Below are 22,670 nucleotides of genomic sequence, written 5' to 3'. Positions count from 1 at the left end.
CACTGTCCACTGTCCACTGTCCACTGTCCACTGTCCACTGTCCTCCACTGTCCACTGTCCACTGTCCACTGTCCACTGTCCACTGTCCACTGTCCTGTCCTCTGTCCACTGTCCACTGTCCTGTCTACTGTCTACAGTCCACAGTTCAGTATCCAGAGCAGATTTAAAGGTACAGTACTGCACACTGTGCTTTAGCCCAGACTTTAAAGGTACAATACTTTCAGTTATTCTCTTTCCACCTTGTGATGTCATGTGGTAATAAATGTTGTGCTCTACTGTGTTTTTAAATTCCATACACTCTCAGTAGAATCATCAGGGTAATTTCATGTCTGGAACTGACAGTCTCTACTGGACTAAAGGTAAAAGGAGCTGTTCACTTGACATCACAAGATAGAACAGAGCATTTGGAGCTTTAGTAGATGTAGAAGACTAGTACAAAAATAAAAAGTACAAAAAAAAGTTTGGTGGTATGAACATTGCTGTGTGAGAATTATGGAGTCACAAACACAGACGCACACACACACACGCACACACACACACACACACACACACACACACACACACACACACACACACACACACACACACACACACACACACACACACACACACACACTGCTTTGATGTGAGACTCTGGTCCTGGTACTGTTCTGTTGCGCTGCGTCTGCGGTGGGCTTCCTTTGAAAACACACTCATATTTTATCTCTCATAAAAGTGTGAAAAAAAAAAAAGTATCTTGAAACCACTGAGGCTTAATAATACTAGGATTAAACCTGCGTGAAGTTGGCTCCCCATCAAACGCAAACCTACACACAAACTATCTCAATCGTTTGTGCTGCAAAAAAGTTTGGTTTGTGCTGTTTTAGTTTTGAGACATTAACAATTCTTTTACAGGTCAAACTGGGGTCAGTGGTCCCCAGGAAGTTTCAAAATGCTCTAAAACAGAGTCAGTCTTTTGTACTTTGTTTGTGCTGCAAAAAAGTTTGGTTTGTGCTTTTATTGTTCGTAAGATATGAACAGTTTTATTTTGGCCGATGACATCATCAGCCTCTCAAAATGTTAAACAGCTTCAAAACAGTAGAAAATGATATGAAATGTTTGTGTTTGGTTTGTGTTGTTTGGTGCTGTGACTGTTTTCATTTGTGTGAGTTTATTTCTAAAATGATTAATTATTATTTGTACAGAAATTATATGAGGTCATTTCTGTTCAGCTGACGACAGAGACTTTGGCAAAATTCTGCCAAACTAGTGAAGAGAAACAATCTGAGGCTCTGAAAATGTCTGTGTTATTATATGAAATGAATCGATCAAAAGCAAGTTACTAAAGACTGATACAGACTTTTCTACAGCCTCAGATCTTTTCTCTAGTTTTGTGGAGTTTGCTGTCATCAGCTGAACAGAAATAACATCATATAATTTCCCCCAAAAATAATAATGAATAATTTTAGAAATATACTCACACAAATGAAAACAGTCACAGCACAAAACAACACAAACCAAACACAAACATTTCATATCATTTTCTACTGTTTTGAAGCTGTTTAACATTTTGAGAGGCTGATGATGTCATCGCAAAAAACAAATACAAATGTAGGTATAATTTTGGCTATTTTGAGGATGTTTAACATTTTGAGGAGCTCAACGATCGACCAAAAATAAAAATGCTAATATCTTAAGAATCATAATCACACAAACAAACGAAGCACAAACGACTGACTCTGTTTTGGGCATTTTAAAGCATTTTGAAACTTCTTGGGGACTGGCTGACCCCAATTTAACCTATAAAAGAATTGTTAATATCTCAAAAACTAAAACAGCACAAACAAAACTTTTTTGCAGCACAAACGATTGACGTAATGTCCCAAACAGAGTGGTCTGGCTCATGTTTTAGTGAAGCGTTTGTGTTGACTACAGGCTGCTGAAGTAAGTTTATTTCATGATCAGTTTTTCACACAGTCCAGGATTGAACCAGTATCACTCGAGGAGAAACACAGAGCCCCAGACCTCAGATCAGACCCACAGAGAGAAGAGACTGAAGTGAGGGGGGGGTGGGTGCTCAGAGATTTACGTGGGTGCTCTGTCCCCTCAGCACCCACAGGATCAGAGCGAACATGCACTTGAATATTGTATAAGACACTAGATCACACTGAGAACATCACTATACAAACAGGTGCTGTACTCTCCTTCACAAATGTTACACAATGCACCTTTACACCGCTGAAGTGCACACAGCAGTCTGCAGATGAGATTCAGATATTGCAGTGGATACAAAAACAGTTTTGACAAAGAAGTAGAATAATTTAAACCTGATGTCCTTATGTTGTACATTTGCAGAGCCGCAGAGCCTTGTATTCCCCACAGACACATTCGACTGCAGGTAGGAGGACCATAACAGTAAAACAGGAGAGACTGTGCACTTTTCTAACTTCCTTTACCAGTGGATTTATCAAAGCATGACTGGGCCTGCTCCTCCCTCCTGCTCGAGCCCAACACTGCAACAAAATCCAATCCAAAGAAACACTTACAAAATCACTGGTGTTTGACGTACAGCTAATTAAAAGGATCCTCATTTGTGTCATTCTGATTAGACACATTTTGTGCACTGCAAAAAAAACAATATCTAGGTCAGTGAAAATGACTTAAATTAAGAACATTGGACTTTGTAGATTCATCTTGAGGTAAAATGATCAACAAATGAAACTACCGTATTTTCCGGGCTGTTAGATGAGCTCTTAAAGGTTGTATAGAGGATTTTCCAAGGAACGAGAAATCCAGCGACTGTTTGTCCTTTTTCAAATGTTGCGCATGCACATTTTGCGGCGAACTGCTCCTGGATTCTTGTCGCCATTGCAACAAACTTTGTGCAAACTGCGAGGAAGATATAGGTCAAAAAAGCCGCTAAGAACTGTTGCGTTGGTGGAGTAAACAGCGTCTGTGCGTCTGTGGACTGCGTGACAGGCGTACGTAAACCACGTACCAGCGGCGCGCAGGCAAGTCAGTTACGCTAGAAACGTAGGGAGTTTGATTGACAGCCTGTCAGCTCACAGATAACGAGGCAGTGTCGTTATCTATTGGCAAATGTTTAGCTCCACCACGTCCAGAGTTGATGAATTTTTGTTTTCTTTTTTTTGTCATCATAATTACAAGGCTACTGCATCTCTATAATCTATCATTGACAATTTGAAACAAACAAAAAAAAATCCTCCATACAACCTTTAAGCCTCTAACCGCATCAAAAAACGACCGCGCACCCCACAATCCCTATACACAAATCCACTCGGGTGTCCCAGCACAAATTCAGTAAACTACAAAGCCGCACCACCCACAGAACACACAAACACACACAGAGCAGACAGTGACCACACAACGAAACACACCCACAGACACACTCATCACTCCACACCGACGAGGAACGGAACAGAGGAACGAACCGAAAAAGCGAGTGCAATGTGCCACTTCTAGACACAACTGAACAACTGAGTCACTGTGAACACGCCGACAATCCAGCGACAGACACACCCTCCCTACATGAAAGTTTTAAAATGTAAGAAATTACCGATAACGATGGACAAAACTGAAATTCCATTTACCAAGATTAGAATTTCTGTCAAGATGAATGGAGAACTGTGCTTAAAGAGGAGGTATTTTTGGAGCTTTCTCCCATGTTTTAACGTTTCATCATCTAAAAAAAACATGTCTGAAGAAGTTTTAGAGACATCCACGCTTGTTTGAGTAATCTAGCGATCTCTCTGTATGAGATTTCTCCATAAATACGACAATAAACACAAAAATTCTCCATAAATAATACAAAAACATGACAGAAAAATGCAGTAGTTTCATTAGAGGGACGCATAGTGATTGTGTTGTGATAGCGCTCTGAAGGGGGAGCGACTTAGCAGCAAACTGAAACTTATAAAACATGTTAATCTGTTGTTGTGGGTGATTATAGCATTTACAAAATAATAAAAAGAGCTAAAAATGTGAGGAACAAACCAAAAAAGCGAGTGCAATGTGCCACTTTTAGACACAACTGAACAACGGAGTCACTGTGAACACGCCGACAATCCAGCGACAGACACACCCTCCCTACACGCCACAACTGAACAAAGCCCAGAGTCACCGTGAACACCACAAACAAACAAAACCACTCACCCATCACACTGTTGTGTTTCCTTTAAAGTCCCACGCGGTTTATTTGTGAAAAAAGTTCAAAAATAGACCATTTAATGACAGTCCATTTTATAATCCAGAGCGACTAATAGTGTGGAAAATACGGTAACTGTTTTTCTTAATACAAGCAACATTTGATTTTGTTTCTTATTTTAAGTGCATAGAGTTGTTGTTTTTCTTAAGTGGAGTAAGACATTTTTTCATTGTAAGTACAAAAAGTCTTGTTCCACTGGTAGATCGTTTGACTTGTCAAGTGAAATTTACTCAAATCATGATAAAAATGTCTTAATTCAAGCGATCTGAACTTGGGGAGACTTTCAGTTTTGCAGTGTGGTTTTCAAATTACAAATTAGGAACTGAATCTAGCCAAATATATTGAACAACCCACATCAATTAAATGAACTGAAACTAGTGAGAAGCTCATAAAGAATAAACAAACAAGCAAGTAAATCCAGAAATGTAAATAAAATAAGTCCAAAGTGAATCGACATTGTTTTGATTGCTTTTAATTTAAAGTTCATTTAGTCTTTTACTCTCCTGTATTGTGGTGTAGTTCTGTCTGAAGGCGTGTTTCTTCTTCTAACACATTTTGCACTTTGACCCAGAGCGGGGTGACGGCTGGTGGCTGCTCAAGCTGCTCCTCTCTTCTCCGTGTTTGCTGAACGGACACATTACAACTTAAAGAGCCGCTGTCTCTTATTGTATTGACCGAGGCTCTGAGCTCTGGAGACACGCTCAGTGCAAGGCTCAGAACAAATTTGCTCTCTTTCAATAATAAGGCTGTACACAGTGTCTGAGGAGTCCACTATTCTCACATTTACTGTGAAGTATATACGCTGGTTACATCAGGGTTTTTCAGCGATTTGTGACACATTTGTTGTTTAAAGTTCTTATATTACTCAGGATTGTCTCTTTGAGCTTTAAAGGTTGTATGGAGGATTATTTTTTTTTGTTTCAAATTGTCAATGATAGCATTATAGAGATGCAGTAGCCTTGTAATTATGATGACCAAAAAAAAAAGAGAATAAAAATTCATCAACTCTGGACGTGGTGGGGCTAAACATTTGCCAATAGATAACGACACTGCCTCGTTATCTGTTAGCTGACAGGCTGTCAATCAAACTCCCTACGTTTCTAGCGTAACTGACTTGCCTGCGCGCGCCGCCGGTACGTGGTTTACGCCTGTCACACAGTCCACAGACGCAAGACGCACAGACGCTGTTTACTCCACCAACGCAACAGTTCTTAGCGTTTTTTTTTACCTATATCTTCCTCGCAGTTCGCACAAAGTTTGTTGCGATGGCAACAAGAATCCAGGAGCAGTTAGCCGCAAAAGAAAGTCCGTTTTTGAGGTCGCTGAAAGAAAAAGACAAGGGGAAAAGCAGTGAAGCCAAACTAAGGTGATTCTTGAAGATTCATTCCAGCGATGGCGCGACTGAAGCAGAAGCAGAGTCTAAAGACTGACGCACTGGTCGCCAAATTACTCCTGGACAGGAAACTTCTGCTTATTATGAAAACGTACTTTATTTCCAACAGCTAGACAAACGTTTTTCAGGACACGACACGAAGCAATATCCTATGTCTGAAAATGTAATTTTCAAGGCAAAGAAAGAGTCCACCTGCTGCTGCGTGTTGTAGCTAGTTCATTCGCACGGAATCCCCGCCACTCTTCTCTGCTCCCCTTTCCTGCTCCTGTCCCCGCTGCCCGTTCCGCTCTTCCCCCTGCTCCTCACTTCTCCGGGCACGGAATCTCCGCGCACCCCCTCCCCTCTCCCCTCTCCTCGCTCCCTGCTCCGCTCTTCTCGTCTGCGCACGAAATGTCCGCACCCCCCCTCCCCCCGCTCCTCACTTCTCCGTCTTGCCTAACCAACACTGTAGTTAGTTGTCATGTGCAGCTCACCGGCTGTAAACAAACCTGTTTCTGCCGTAAGGAGGAGGCGTTTCTACGTAGGAGCTGTAGGGGAGGGGGGGTGGTTTCACGCATGCGCAACATTTGAAAAAGGACAAACAGTCGCTGGATTTCTCGTTCCTTGGAAAATCCTCTATACAACCTTTAAGCCATTTTATAATGTTGTTCCCTCCTCAAAAACACACCTGGACTTGTGTTAGAAAAAAAAACAACAACACACAACTCCAGGTGTGTTTGTGATGAGGAAAAAACAAAACACAGATCAGAAAATAGTGTGATATGGGCCCTTTAATGCTGCACGTTATATCAGAAAAGTATTGATATTGCAATAATCAATACTGCAACACAATATATCACAATGAACACCAAGGTTCAGTCTGACAAAAATGCACTGTTGCTGAAGTAGAATAAATAAATAAAGCCAATGTTATAAAGGAGTCTCCTAGTCAAAAATGAGCCTTAATTTAGTCCTGGTTTTGTCTTTTTTTTTTTTTTTTTTTTTTATTATTATTATTTGTGTCTTATATAGTTCTGAAGTTTGCTCAGAACATTCCAGAATGGTTAAATATTACAAACAAGAGAGATAATTAAATCATAATATAACAGTAAGATAATTATAATGAGTGTGTTTCATTCTGTCTTGTGTTAAAGCTGGTTTACACAGAACAGATCACCATGTCACCTTTTATTGTTTTGTTTTTTACAAAAAGCGATATTCACCAAAAACAACATATGTACATGTTTACTAAGTTTCTGTTTAGTTTTTTGATGCTCTGAGTCTCCCTTGTTCTTGGTGCTAAGTCAGAGCTCAGATGTACAATCATACCACTAATGAAACTACTGCACATCACATCAGGTTTGTGAAGTTGTGAACAGTTCTGTATCTTTTTTTTTTTTTTGGATATTTAAGGGAAATGGTGGTGTGGGAGCATGAGTGACATACTCCTGTGGGTGGAGCCTTGAACAGAGTCATACAGCTAACAGTAAGGAGCTGACCGATGTGGATAAAATGGGAGTTGGAGGTGCCAGCTGGCAACATTTACTGTTATTCTGTATCTTTACAGTTATATTTAAAGACAATAGGTCAGCCTAATGGCATTTTTGCCTGACATTCTAGCCAGTAAAGAGTATAAGTAAACTAACACTATCAGCCTTTAGCGATTATCATGAATGCGGTCGTGCTGCGGTAATTAATTATGCGTAAATGCTGATAATTCACACCTCTATCCACAGCTCATTTACATGTCAATGCAGGTCCAGTAACATGAACAACCACTATAGTCACTTCACTATAGTCACTTCACTATAGTCACTTCACTATAGTCACAATCAGCTAATGTGAGGAAACAGGCAAAACCAAAAGTAACTTCAAAGCTCACACAGGCACCTCTCAGATCACAAGTCTTCACTAATAAGTTTGATAAAAACAAGCGGTAGTTTTGTTGCTGGACTAAACTGCGCTGAAGTTCACTTCACACAGACAAATTATCGCCCAGATAAATATTGATGTGGTGCCACATATTATATATTATATTATTTATCGGTCTGCACATCGACTGGTGTAGACGGCTCCTCTGATGGTGCTTTCTCAACTGGTTCACCTGTATTCAGCCTCGCATTTTGCTGTGTGCGGTATTATGTACTTTAGTATCTTAGTGTGTGTGTGAGTGTGTGTGCATGTTTGTGCATGTGTGTGTGTGCGTGTGTCTGGGTTGTTTGGTTGTGTGGAGTCGGGCAGATGTCAGGGTTGGGTTGGTGGGTGGATGGAAATGTGGGATTGTTTTTAATCATTGTAAAGCACTTTGTGATACATTTTTGTATGAAAAGCACTTTATAAATAAAGTTTGATTTGATTTGAGGTAAATTGGATTAAACTGACATAATATAGAGAGTCTAAGCTTTATAACGAGGTATAACATGCCCACGAGGACTATCAGTCCAGATCAGCAAGATTTAGGTCGATAGTTGATATGTTTCCGAGAGCCCGTATCAGCCAATAATATTGGCCCCCTGATATATCGGTCGAGCCATAGTAAGGAGGTTTGAAAAGGGCCCAGGAAAGATCACTAGATTACACAAACATGCATGGATGGTGTCTTAAACCTCTTCAGGCATGTTGTTGATGAGGGAACGACATATAAAATAGTAGAAAGCTCCAAAAATCTGGGTTTTCAAGGTGGTTTTTGTGAAAGTCCAGACCTGGTGTATTAAGTGAGTGAGTAGTGGACAGTTACTGCTCTCAGCTCCCTCAGGCTGACCACAGGCGCTCACACCTACACATGACGGGCTGCTCTGCTCAGGGAGTAATATGGACGTTTTACTGCTCCATGTGTTCATTTTCATTTGAAATAAAGTATAATACAAGTCTATGAAATACACTTTATACATTGGATTTGTACGCCACGGAAACCCGAAGATCATAACCCAAAGGAATCTTGCAGTGGTACAGGCCATTTTCCAGCTCCTTCCCTGCTTAATTTACTGAGGAAATGGACACATCAAAAATGCAAAAAAATCAGCCATGGTTCAGGACTATGCTGCTTAAATAAAGGTAAATAAAACAGTAAAGATAATGATTAGCACGCTCCAAAATAATGTCCGAGATTATTATCAAAAGAGTGTTTGTAGAACTGCCGTCTAATCACCAGCACTATCACTATTCCTCCTCTTTCCCTTGTAGTATGCTAATGTGTGCTCGCTTTGTCTCCTGGGAGCAGAAGTTTGGGCGTCATGTGGAGGCTTTAGGAGAGCTCCAGTGCACAGAGGAGCAGCTAAGAACATCACATCCATCTCTCACACATAATCTAAGTGAGAGCACACGCACACACACTTAGGACTCCTGATGTTTACTCTGCCAACAGCACAGGATTATGTCATAAATATTTAGCACGTTTAGCACAGCGAGCAGCTCAACATCAACAAGCACATTTTACACTTTAGAGAGTCGTTTCGGAGAAGTGGAGACAGAGGGAGGAGCACGTCTCAGTAATATCCAGGGCTCAGGCTCAATGGTACTTTGAAGGAGATGCATAGGCCCACACACCATAAATGTGCATGTTCTTCAGCTCCTATACTCTTCTACAGTCACTTCTACTCTCTTAAATATGTTGGAATCTACTTTCACTTTCTGTATATTTAAAGTGAAACAGTTGGATCAGGTGGAAGTCACTAAGGCTATGTTCAGACTGCACGGCTTAATGCCCAGTTCGGAATTTTTTTGTAAAATCCAACATTTTTTGCAAGGTTGTTCACATTTCCAATTAAATGTCACTTATATTTGATCTCCAGTGTGAACTTTAAACTCCCCAAAAGTGTCAAAAGAACACGAAGACGTCACACACAGCGAGCGTGCTCAGTTTTTACGGACGTTGTCTAAACATGGACGCAGCATTGAACACTGATTTTAAAGATTCTGTCGTACCAGAGTCAGAATATGTACATTGAGGTCCACCATGGTTGTGGTTTTCTTCCAGTTTCGACCCACTTCAGCCAGAATAGTGATGTTTGTTGCTTGTTGATGACGTGTAGGTAGGATGAATGCGGATTGATGTGATTGACTGATTCCAATCCGATTTTTTCGCTGCTATGTTCCTGTATCTGTTCTTTTAATGACATTCTGAACAAAACAGATCACATTTTTTTCAAACGTGACCCAGGACACTTGGATATGTGCTCCTAAAACTGATACATATCCAATCTGTTGACATGTGACTTTAGTCTGAACGACCAGGTCACATTCATCCCATCACAAATGTACACAAACGTCAGACGAAAATTGTGTGTGAACTCCGTGTGAGTAAAGCAGTGGAGCACAGACCAAATGTCCGTTTTTTGCGTCCTGTCCTGGGCGTCCGGGTTTTTTTCTTTTAAAGTGATGGAAATGTCCGGATTTTCATTACCATTCATTGGGGCCATTAAATTGAGCAGCTCTCATAGCTCTGTGTCTCAGAAGGAGCGAGCAGACACAAACAGTCGGTCAGTCTGCAACATGCCAAAGCGCAAATGCGTATTTAACAATGACTTGGACAAGAAATTCTCAGTTTTCCGTCTCTGTCCGTAATGGAGCCCTACAGCGTCCTGCACAGGTCCATTTTTGGAGACCCAGAGTACAACACCCGCGCAGTACAACACCACACCCGCCCGTTAACCCGAGATTATATCAAACCTTTGCGGTGCCTACGCCACGGACTGAACCAAGACTAAACCAGGACTAACCCAGGACTAACCTAGGACTGATTCCATGACTGAACCTCAGGACAAAGGCCCGGCTCAGCTCCGCACCTCACAAAGGTAAGTGCAGCAATTGCCCGATCGCAGTTTCTGGACAACCTGCTCGGTGTTCTCTCACTTAAATCCAAGATTAGTCCTGGTTTAGACCTGGTTTAGTCCTGACCCACCCGTGTGAAAGTACTACCTGCCCGTAATACGCAAAAAGAGACCACAATATAGCGAGGGACGACTGTAGCTCAACGTCGAGGCCCCACCTCCCACCCCCGGTAAGGTGTCCGGGTTTTCACAAACAGAAATATGGTCACCCTAACTGCTGCCACTGCCCCACAAAACACCACGGCCAAAAACCTCATCCTTCTCTTCTCAATCTCCTTCTTAAAACAAATAATCTGCTGCTGCGTCCATGTTTAAGCGACTTCCGTAAACTCTGAGCACACTCACTGTGTGACGTGTCTGCCAATGCTCATGGGGGACACTTTTGGGGAGTTTAAAGTTCACACCGGAGATCACATACAAGTCACATTTAATTAGAAATGTGAACGACCTCACAAAAAAAACGTCTTTCACAAAAAAATTCAAATTGAGCATTAAGTTGCAGTCTGAATGTAGATTAAGTCAGAGTCACAACCCAAAACAATGAACCCAAAATAGACATAAGTAGTACTGTGTCAAAGTTGCACTGTTTTGGAATAATATGACTGATATGACTGTTTCTAGGCAATGAAAACATTTTAAGTGTTTTGATTTTGAGCGCAGTTATTAACATCATATCATGGCATTTTTACCAATTTAGAGGTAAAGTATGTACAGTGCAAAGGAAAGAGGTTAGGGAGTGTTGGATTGTGTGAAATGATGTACTACTGGACACAGATGAGAGACACTTTAACTTTCCTCAAATTGCCTTGACACAGATCTGCTGACCCTGCCTGACCAGTCCTCCTGTTAAACTCACCTGAGACATTTGACTGAGACACAAAGGCAACTGAGAAGAGCAGTGGAACTGTTGCAGCAGCTAAACTGGAATTTCCTTAGTGATCAATAAAATATTTATATATCGATTTACCAAATGGATACTGGCTTTTACACAGAGAAACATAAACACATATTTAGAGACATGAGCCTCCTGATGCTAAAAGATGTCATTCATTTGATTGGAGGACAGATGATAGAGAAGCGAGTGGGTGAAACAGATGTTGTGTGCCTCCCATTGGAGAGAATCGCACACACTGAAGTGAAGGGCCAGCAGCAGGCTGTGAGAGTGTGGAGCTTTTGTTTGTTTGTGAAAGGCAGAATTATGAAATGATGTGTGGAGTTGTTCTCTTTTGTTATGGGCTCAAAAACATGTTTCACCTATTCTGTTTCTCTGGGTACAAGCCAATATAAACTGGGCATATTTTTACTGTGCAAATAAGCAGCATGTCCGTGGTAATCTGCGGCTGCGGTGGTCTGGGGCAGTGTACACAGGAGCAGTGAGCTGAGGGAAACAGCAAGAAGACAGTACAGTAGTTATCACAGTTTTCTTTACATATTTTTGTACTTATATGTTAAACATGAACATGGAATGGAAAAAACAATAACGTCAAACAACACATATTGTTATTTAGAGAGTGAAATGAATCTATTTAAAGACTCAGACTCTGTCATTAGTTTGGGTGTTTGTAATGGAGAAGTTCACAACCGATCCGTACACACAATCTTATCCTAGTATCAATATCCATCCATCCATTTTCTTCCACTTATCCGGGGCCAGGTCGTGCGAGTCAACTGGCTCCTCTCGACGTGGAGGAGCAATGGCTCTACCCTACCCTATCTGTAAGGGAGCGCCCAGACACCCTGCAGAGTGGTCCCCTGTGGTCCCCAAACCGGACCCCCTCCGGCCCCTGACTGCGCCTAGAAATTCTGTTCATAAATATAATGAACAGAACCGGTGACAAAGGGCAGCCCTGGCAGAGTCCAACATGCAGTAGTATCAACACATAGTGAAGAAATGTCCAAAAGATCTACAAAAAATAAATAACCAGAAAAGATCCACCACAAAGGTAACTGAGAAACACAATATGCCAAATAAGGCTGTCGAAAGAATGGATGATCTAAAAAGAAACATCCGGGCATGTTCCTCAGCCTGAAACAGACCTGAAACACCCTGAGACAGTTGAGGAGTCAAAGCTGGAAACTAGCACCTAGCACATCTTCCTCCTCAAAACATGGACCACATTCAACCACAGTCCCAGGAACCCGAGGGTCCACTTCCCAAAAAGACAAAGTGGGCATAGATATAACCAACCAACCAGGAGAGGTACAGTAGAAGGCAAGGGCAACAGCCACATTGGAGAGAAGAGGCTACTTCCTGCACCTCCAATGTAAAAAGACATGCCATCCAACCTAGGTACCACAACGGACAAGCTCCAGAGCAGTACTTTTCTAGGCAGGCACATGAAAATAGAATGTCCCCTACCCACCAGCTAAGTTATTATTACAGCAGTGAAGTGGCGAACCCTCCACAAAACTGAGCTCCACATGTGAAAAGAAAACAGGGCAGGACTGAACGAGCTCCTAAAAACAACCGGAAACACGGAGGACGGAAAAAACAACAATATAAACATCCAGCAGGTAGGTTTGGACAGACAGTCAGGCCAAAAAACACTTGTAGATGGTAACGTTGGTGAATATTACTGCACACCTGCTTGTCCTAGCATCAACAGTGAAGAGGATGTCTCACCTCTTAGAAGACATCAAGAACGACACGATGGACATTTTCCATTGAATCTTGTATGTAGCAGTGTCTTTAAGGCAAAACCAAGAAATCTAGTTGACCAAATGACCACACATAAGATCACATGTTTTGAGGAAATAAGGATTGAAACCTGTTGTTAATTGTTTTTAAATGAGACTAAATCATATTCTAAAATTCAGACTGTTCAATATTAGTCTTCAGTGCAGAAAATTTAAACTGTATGGCTTCCCCTTTCTACTGAATTAAAGATATTGAATCTGTGTTCATTCATTTTTCAATATAAAACCAAAAATAAGAAAATGAAAAAACAACAGTTTTCTTCATTATTTGTCTCCAAAACCAAAATAAATAAAACGGATAATCATTTGTTTTTTCAGTTTTCGATTTTGTGTTTAAATGAAAAATGGAAAAAAGGGATAATGACCGGTTCCCATTTATGTGACTTCCATGACTGCGGTGCCGGATTTTGCACTCCATACGGACTGAACCAGGACTGATCCAGGACCAGACCAGGATCAGGCCCGGTCTTAGTCTCGGTCTGGTCCAACAACATAGTCACGGAAGTCACGTAAACGGGTCATTATCCATTTTTTCCATTTTTCATTTAAACACAAAATCGAAAACTGAAAAAATGAATCATTATCCATTTTTTCATTTTGGGTTTGGAGACAAATAATGAAGAAAACTGTTGTATTTTCGTTTTCTTATTTTTGGTTTTATATAGAAAAACGAATGAACGAATGATACATGGATTATACTGATGTCAACTATTCCAATCATACAGTCATACAACTAAATTAGAGCCCAGAAAAAAGCCTGGAAAAAATATATGTTTGTAGATCTTGAGCCAGCATCCGCCATACTGTCCTGCTGGTGCGTCATGTGGTGTCCCCTCCCTCTGTGTACAGTGTGAGGTCAGCACATGGTAACACCTCCAGGGAGCAGGGGAAGAAAGCAGGACAAAGCCCAAACAAAGAGAGCTAAAGTGGGCCGTCTCATCCAGGATTCCCCTTGAAGTGGCTCCCACAGAGATGGAGGAGGAGCCCGGACTGAAGCAGGGACCACTTCAGAGGCTGACCCAGTGAAGGGCTCCCAGGGGACGGGGAACTCGAGGGGACTTTAAACTGTGTTCTTATGGCATGTCTTGTTTTTGTACAGTGGTGAGAAAGTGCATGGTTCTATAAAAAATAAATAAATAAATATAAAAAAGTAAAGTGGGTCACAAGATGCTGAGAGATATGCTGTTCTTTGTAAACGGGGAACACGTTCTATAAATGTGCCATGTAATGCAAGAAACACTGTACCAGTCAAAAGTCTGTCACTTTTACATTCAGATTTCTGCTTTATTTTCATGATTATTTGAATTGTAGATGCTCACTGAAGCATGTAGTAAACAAAAACATTTACAAAAAAACAAACTCTAAACATGTTTTTAGAAAAAATAAATAAATAATTGCCATGAAGTGAGTTCTACACATGATCGATCATGGGATGACTCTTGCTGAACATGTTCAGGACCTATACATGCATCATGAATTTCAGACTTCTGGTCATTGTGCAGTGAATACTGGGAAGGATTTTCTGAAAAAGTGAGCTTCAAACCTCCATGTTTGTTTTCCCAGTGGGAAATTTTATTAACAAAGCCAGTCTTTTCAAGTCTTTTGAACCATATCAATTTTGTTTCTGGTTCTGATATTATCATATTTTATTTTTGTGTGGTTGTTGGATCCTAACAGTGGAAAACGGCTTGAGAAATTTGTTTGCGAACTCCATAACTGCAAAAGGGAATCAGATGTGTGTGAGTGCAAACCTCTGTTTAAACTGTTTCCCTTCCCAACGGAATTGAAAAATAGTGAAAGGTGAAGGTGATGGGCAGGACTGATCCACAGGAAGAACCAAAAAGGAAACCTTTGACTGCCTAAATCATCCCGAGTTTGCGGCGAACATTTTGTATGTGGAGCGACATCAAAGCAAAATCTGGATCCCTCACTCAACCTCGGTTACAAATTTAAAAACTCAATGCCAAAGTGAAAGGCACCAACTGTTCACCAAGAAACACCTTCCACTGCAAAGAGACCAAGACGTGATGTTGCTGTAAAACCACAAGAACAAGAAAGTGCAGCTCAGTCTGTTTGTCTTCTGCTCCTCTCCATTAACAAATGGCATCCCGCTTTGATGGTGCTCCACATACAGAATGTTCGCTACAAACTCGGGATAATTTAGGCAGTCAAAGGTTTCATTTCCAAGAAATCTAATTTGAGTTGCATCCAGATGATCTTTCCTGTCCACAAAAGCACAAAGCACTTCCCTTTGCATTTTGTTTACAAACTAAATAATCTAGAAGTATAAGAAATTAGGTTGAAGTGTATCTGTCCGTGTCACTGTGTTTGTGTTGGTTCATGTGGGCGTTCATGCTGCCCTCTGATTGGTCCAATAGTGTGCTCCTGGCCTCCTACTAATCACAGGCTCCTGAAAATGTGTTTAAATCCATTTTGTATTTTTTGTTGAGTTTCTTAAAATGAAAGTTTTGTTTTGGCTGTTTTCTCATGTTTATGTCACCATAGTAACTTCTAAAGAAGTGTTTTGTCACTGTAAAGTGTCCACAGCCTATAGTATGTATTTGGTGAATACAACTGTGGACCACAGACACATGTAAAAACCATTGTCCAAGAAATGAATCCTTCAGTCCTTTCTATGTGCTCCTTGGCATTTCACCCACTTCCTACTCACTCTGAACATAATCTGTTTGGTTAGACTTGTCCATCTGGTTTCTTGGTTCTTCGCTGTAATCATAACACATACTTTCTCTCAAATATCTTTGTCTGCTCTGCTCATTGCCTCACGTCCTGAGCCTGCACTTCCGGCTCCCTGCCCTCACACCTGCTCCAGTTACATAAGAACTCTTTAACACGGGGAAATGAAGCTGTACCACGGGCAAAATGAACCCATGGACCAGACTGTAACCTGAGCGGCAGAGGACAGCAACGGAGATGTTTGAAAGGTGCTGAGGAGGTGTGAATAAAGCATGATATCAGTGACACATGCTAACACTGAGGTAGGACAGTTAACAGGATACCAGAACAATCAGTACAAGTGTCATGTTTGGATACAGGAACATGGACAGAGTGATGCCAGAGCTCCCACTTTTATTTCTTCATGTCTGGACTACTGTAACCCACTTTCTATTATCTAACTATTCTGTCATCTCACAAAACGCACTTTATACTGACTACAGTTAGTCCAGAATGTCTACAGCACGACTTTCACGACTTTTAACAGAAACCAAAAGAAGAGAGCACATTACTCCAATCCTTGTGCCTTTACACTGGCTTCCTGTTCATTTTAGAATTGATTTGAATATTGTATTGTTTGCTTTTTTAAGCCTTTGAATGGACTGGCCCCACAGTACGATTTGGACCTCATCCAAATTTACACCCCTGCGAACTCTGAGATCCGAGGCTCCAGCTCGTGGGGCCTAAGACAAGGGACAGGGACTTCTCTGTGTCTGGTCCCAAACTCTGGAACACTCTGCTCCCCCACGTCCCAATAGACTGTAATAGTATAGTATGATTAAATCTGAGCGTCTATTTTATCATTTTATCATTGTTGTTATTATGTATTTGTGCAGCACTTTGGAAACTGTTTATGAAATGTCCTGTAGAAATAAAGGTCAGGTTAGGTTGCTGTATTCGTATCTGTAGGTAAATTTGCTTTGCAGATTTGAGAGTCAGGTTCCACATTTCACATTTCATTCATCCACAAAACACACATAAAATCACAATTACAAAATAAAGTGTTTACAGTGCTCCAGTGCAGAATGGTTTGTTCCATAAACAACCAATTAAATTCATCCATCAAGCTTGGCTAAAAACACAATAAATATTAAATATGTTAAAAACCCACAAACTTAGATAAATAGATTACAATTTATTCATAAGTACGATAGCAGCGAAGCTCCTTTTAAAACGATTTGTTCTAGATCTTGGGACTAAAAACCTCTGAACAGAGGGAAGCAGCTGAAACTCTGAGTTTAGTGGATGTTGCACGTCTCTTAAAATCCTCTGGGACATTCTCTGTAAGTGTCTCGAGTACAGAGAGTCCAGGTGGCTCTGAGGATGGCCAGTCATCTCACTTGCCCATTTAACCAGCTGATTCAGGGAGTTCTTGTTTTTAGCAGAAATGCTCCCAAACCACGAGACCAATGAAAACATCAAAACTGATTCCATAAATGTTTTATAAAACAGTGTCATCATGGTTCTGTCTACATGGTAAAAGGACAACTTTCTCAGACAGTGAAGGCGCTGGAGCCTCTTTTACACACAACAGAACAATTATCGTCAAAACTCAATTTTCCAAGATATTTATATGAGTCCACACACTCCAGTGACTGCCCCTTTATCTCTGTGATATCACACTGAGGCGCTTGCTTTCGGAAGTCGATAATCATATCCTTCGTTTTGGATACATTTAGGTGTAGATTTGACTCTTCAGTGGACTGGGTTGGGTTGCTGGATCTGCTCTGTTCACACATAACCTGCATCTGGCTCTCGGCGCTCTCTCCATGGAAGTAAAATGAGATCTGGAAGATGAACCAAACATTGCTTTGTGTTGTTTTCAGTGGCCTGGGTACAAACATTTTTCTCTTGCTCAGTATTTCCTGAAGTGTTACAGTGTGTGTAACATCAGACTTGTCCCCTCCCCCTTCCCACACAAATAGAAACTCCACAGAGCGCAGATGGCTTTGGATATGAAGATGTGTCCCTGAAATTCAGGACTTAAAAAAAAAAAAAAAAAAGAAATGTTGATAATAATAAACAAGATGGCTAATGTCCAAAAGCTTGTCTTAGTTTTAAAAAAAGCCTTCGTCAGATCACCCAAACGTTATAAAAAAATAAGCACCATCTGAGTGCGCTATAAATGTTTTTTACTTTTAAGTTGCTGCTCGTTGCATTTGCATTTCTATAAGAACTTTGGTGTGCATTTTGTCTTTCATTTGATAGTAATAAATTGACAAGAGAATGTGATTTTCAACAATAAACGGTACTTTCTGTTCCATTTCCATGTGGTCTTATACGTGCGTAATCAGTGAATCAGTGAATACTAGTCTATGTGCTCTTACACTTGTTCTGATACAGATCAACATCATTCTGAAAGCTGTGCAAGAAAGAGTCATTTCTGCCCTGTCATTGAGACTTTTTTTAGTGTTGATACCTGCTCAAATGAGTTCATAATATTGATACTAGCTTTAGTATTGATTAGTATCTGATTTCCAATCCTTCTGAACACCCTAATGTGTACTTTAAAATCCTTTTGTTAGAGACAGAAGAATTCTACTGTTGTGTCCTTGGGCATGACATCTGCCTCACTTGTAGTGACTGTGTACACTCGTGTATGAATGTGTGTTTGTGCAAGGGTGACAACACTTGATTTGACAGGTTCTGATGTTGGAATGGAATGCATTTCATTTATTCAGCTGAATTTGAAAACAATTCAGCATAACGTGAGGACAGGGGAGAAAAAAAAAAAGAAAAAAGAACAACCCCTAGACTATGCCCCAACACAATACAAGCTTAAAGACTAGACTTGCAACCGGGGAGGATAGGGGCGTGGAGTTAACCCAAGCACAGGCAGCAGCCATCCGGATCCTGCAGCCACGTGGTGCTGCAAACAACTGACCTACCACCCTTCCTGCTCCAGTCTCTCCTGGGCGAGTTGTTACCACCCGGCCTTGGACTGGTGCTGGCTGGATAAGATAAGATAAGATTTGGGTTGTTTAGGTTTGGCTCGAGCAGCTGCATTCCTGTTTTCACAAACTACTCTCTTTATGGTTTCAAGGTCTTCTCACTCCTCTCTACAAAGCTTCAAGTCTCTCTAAGGCTTCGTTCAGACTGCAGGGCTTAACGCTCAATTCCGATTTTTTTGTGAAATCCAGTGTTTTTGGTCGTTCACATTTCCAATTAAATGTGACTTGTATGTGATCCCCTGTGTGAATGTTAAACGTCCCAAAAATGTCCTGCATATGCACTGGAGACACGATGATGTCAACCACAGTGAGCGTGCTCTGTGTTTACGGAAGTTGTTCAAACATGGACGCAGCATTGAGCACCTGGAGATTTTAAAGTTCCTCTCGTACCGGAGCCAGAACATGAACAACTTACTTGTTTTAAGGAGGAGATTGAGAAGGAAAAGGACGATGTTTTTGGCTGTGGTGTTTTGTGGGTCAGCATGAGCAACGTCTGTTGAAAGGAACGTGTGGATGTGGAGACGGAGCCAAGAGTGGTGAGTGGTGATGTGCTTCGTTTCAGTGACACGCAGTTCATTAACAATTTTCGCCTACTTCAGTGCAGAATAGTGACATTTGTGTCTTGTTGATAAGTGTAGGTGGATGAATGCACTTTGGCCGTTCACACTGAAGTCACATGTCAAAAGATCAGATATGTATCAGTTTCAGGAGCACATATCCAAGTGTCCTGGGTCACATTTGAAAAAAATCGGATCTGTGTCGTTCAGACTGTCATTAAAAGATCAGATACAGGTCACATAGGGGCCAAAATCGGATTTGGGTCACTTCAGGCTGCAGTCTGGACGCAGCCTAAGATGTTATCAGTATTGCAACTTAGAGCCTTAGTCCTATCTAACCTCTGGTCAATGACCACAAGCATTTACACGATGTTTTCCAAAATGTGAGGCAGTCGAACCTTCCATAAAAGGGCTCATAGTCACAGTCTGAGCGTTTGCAGCTTTGCCTCCTATTTCAGTCAGTCCGGGCAACCAAGTGGCGCACCGAACATCCACCTCGCTAATCTGAACTTTCCAAAAAATCAGGGCTGTGCCGAATCCAATCAGCGAAACCCCTGTAATCATTCCTAAGTTGAAATTCGATTCCGAATAGTTAAATGTCTTCTATTTCCTCCAAGGAAGGATCCGCCAGACACATGTTGCACCACTTATCCCAACCGTCCATTGTGTATCCTGCAGTGAAAGTTCTGGCAGGGCACACAGGTAAGAGGCAGGACAGGAGAGAAAACACGTCTGCCCTCGCCAATAATAAAAAACTGTTGAGTCAGTTTTGAGCCTTTGCAGTGCTGGTTTACTGTAGTTCTGATTTAGGCAGAAGAGTGTAGCTATAGAAACTCTCTATATGATAGCAGACTGTGTGATACTCCACTCTGTTGAATGTCTGACGTTCCCTGTGGTGTCTGTGTAAACCACTCCACATGAAGCTAACCACACACTTCTGCTACAGTCTATTCTCAGCTCCTCTTAGCACTGACAGAAAACAGACTATCTGCTGTGGGCTTTTCATGGTGAACATGAGCTTGGGCAGTGCACAGTTACATCAGTTCATTTGATCATTGTAAACCCCAATATTGATCTAAAACCTAAAGGGATATTATGTAAGATTTTTATAAAAAAAATGACCTGAGAGGTAAAATGCAGATTTATTACAGATTAATAAGAAAAACGTTCAAAACAATGGCCAAATTGCTTGTTTTATAATTTGATGTTTTGGTTCTCAAGACGATTATCCAATCAGAAATCAGAATGAACATCACATGACTCTCTCATTTGGTTTGCCAGTTTCAGTGTTGACATCCAGCTGGTTTAAACCTAAAATGTCTCTCTCTGATATGAGCACCTGAACCTGTCATGAGTCAGTGTTAGTGCAGCCTCTGCAGCTCAGGGAGGGAATTCTGGAGGTTCTGATCTTCACATGAGACCTGGTCTGTCCATGCACTGAGAATGAGACAAACTTGAATGTGTCCTCTGCGGGTTAAGGCTCTGGAAACAGGTCCAGTTGTGATTGTAATACATTTACTGCAGTTGGTGGACATAGGGGGTAAGTTTGGGGGTTTGTGCACATAGAGCAGTAAAATACAATAAGAACTGAAAGCTCAAACAAAAGTCTCAGGCTACGGCCACATGACAACCCTCCTGGATTTTTTTATTTGTGGGCTGAAAAATATCCACATCCACACACGTGTCGGATCAGTAAATGTTCACGTCCACACGACAACAGCGCAACGAGTGAAAACAATGTAATACATCTGCCACACCTGTATGTGGCACTGTTAACAATGATAATAATATTTAATAATGAAGATTTCATCGCAATTTTTTAAACTTTAAAGTAATTTTGCAGATTTTAGATGTATCCCAGAAATATAGCTGTTTTGTTTTGCAAAAGTTAAACATAATGTCACAGAAAGAACACTCATATGCCACTGAGTCATGTCCTTTAGTAGAACAGAAGCTAAACTGCATCAGCGCACAATAGTGAGCTGTTTTTTGAGCGCTTAGTTTATGCAAATTAACCATGTGGTTTTAAATTTCCTTTCTGGAAAATGTAAACAAATATGCACAAAGTTGTGTGGATAGGGAAGACTTGCAGACACAGAAACGACATGTCTCGATGCAGATTGTTTCTGATACGGTGATACGTGGATTTGTTTCAGTGTAAACGTAGTCTTTGTTATTGATCTGTGTGTGTAATCTGTGGTGTGTGTTGTTAGTATTGGTGCTAACAGTGTGTCTCGGTTGCTGGGTGATGGGAGTGGTTTCGTAGGCTACACTTGTCCCATTTTGGCAATGCTCTTGCGATCTGTGGAGGTCAATTTGAGAGTGCAGGCTTCGCTGCATCAGAGGACCCTGGTGATGACAGGATCATGATGTCATCACGGTCATTTCCAAAAGCTGCTTTTTGTTTGTCCGCACGACAACGCAAAGCCAGTGTTCTCAGATTTCTCCACTTTAGAACCCATTCTCAAAAAAACAAAATTTTTGCCCACCCGAAACGCTGGCTCCGTGTGGACGAAAAGCCAAAACGAATACAAACTTCTCCATTTTGACCAAAAACATTGTCGTGTGGATGGCCCATCAGTGCAGCTCCTCAGGTCAAGTCATCAGATCCAGTGTCAGGGTCATCATATGTCAAAGGCAGGACAATACAGGATTACTCAAACAAACTCAAACAAACTCAAACTCTGAGTATAAGATAATGAGATGGGGAAACTATTATAATGTCGTTGAATGCTCATAAAAGTGGATTTTGCATTATGTGTCTCCTTTAACACTGAGACTGGCATTAGCGGTTTACAATGGTGACAGCTGGCCACAGTAAACAGCGGCGAGAGAGTGGGGCGTATGCAGTGATTATACAGAGGCACTTATTTAAATGACAGCACATCACAGCGGTACAATTATGCCCAATGAGAGCCAAAACACTGGTGTGGACCAGCTGACAGACTCAAACACTGCTTTGTGAGTGAGATGGGAGACAGTGGAGAGAAGAAAGGCCAGGCATACAATAAAGCTCCTGTTATGGAAAAGATGGAGAATTATCTGCATCAACAGCTTATGTCACACTTTTTACTAAATCCTCTGCCACTGTTTTAACTTACATTTTTACCCAATTTAGTGATCTGTGTCATTCATGATGATTTAAAGCTACACTTTGTAATTAGACTGGCTGACCTGCCTCTTCTCACATGTCACCACTAACTGCTCCTATGTTACTGCTGTCTGACAGTGCATCAGCTTACAGAAGAAGCACAGAGCACAGCTGAGTCTGAACAGAGGCCAGAACTGTTCTCACAAATGTGAGACTTGCCCAGACCTGTACAGACC

General features: G+C 41.2%; 1 protein-coding gene across 1 annotated transcript in view; it reads right to left on the bottom strand.

Moving 5' to 3' along the window:
* The window catches only part of atrnl1a (attractin-like 1a), a 499,802-nt gene that overhangs the window by 5,019 nt on the left and 472,113 nt on the right, over nucleotides 1-22,670 (bottom strand). The gene's annotated exons all lie outside the window — the stretch shown is intronic.

This window comes from Boleophthalmus pectinirostris, unplaced genomic scaffold, assembly GCF_026225935.1.
Source record: "Boleophthalmus pectinirostris isolate CB_2022bp ecotype Guang Dong unplaced genomic scaffold, ASM2622593v1 HiC_scaffold_5, whole genome shotgun sequence".
NCBI classification, from domain to species: Eukaryota; Metazoa; Chordata; class Actinopteri; order Gobiiformes; family Gobiidae; genus Boleophthalmus; species Boleophthalmus pectinirostris.
This window is presented reverse-complemented; position numbering and strand designations above follow the sequence as displayed.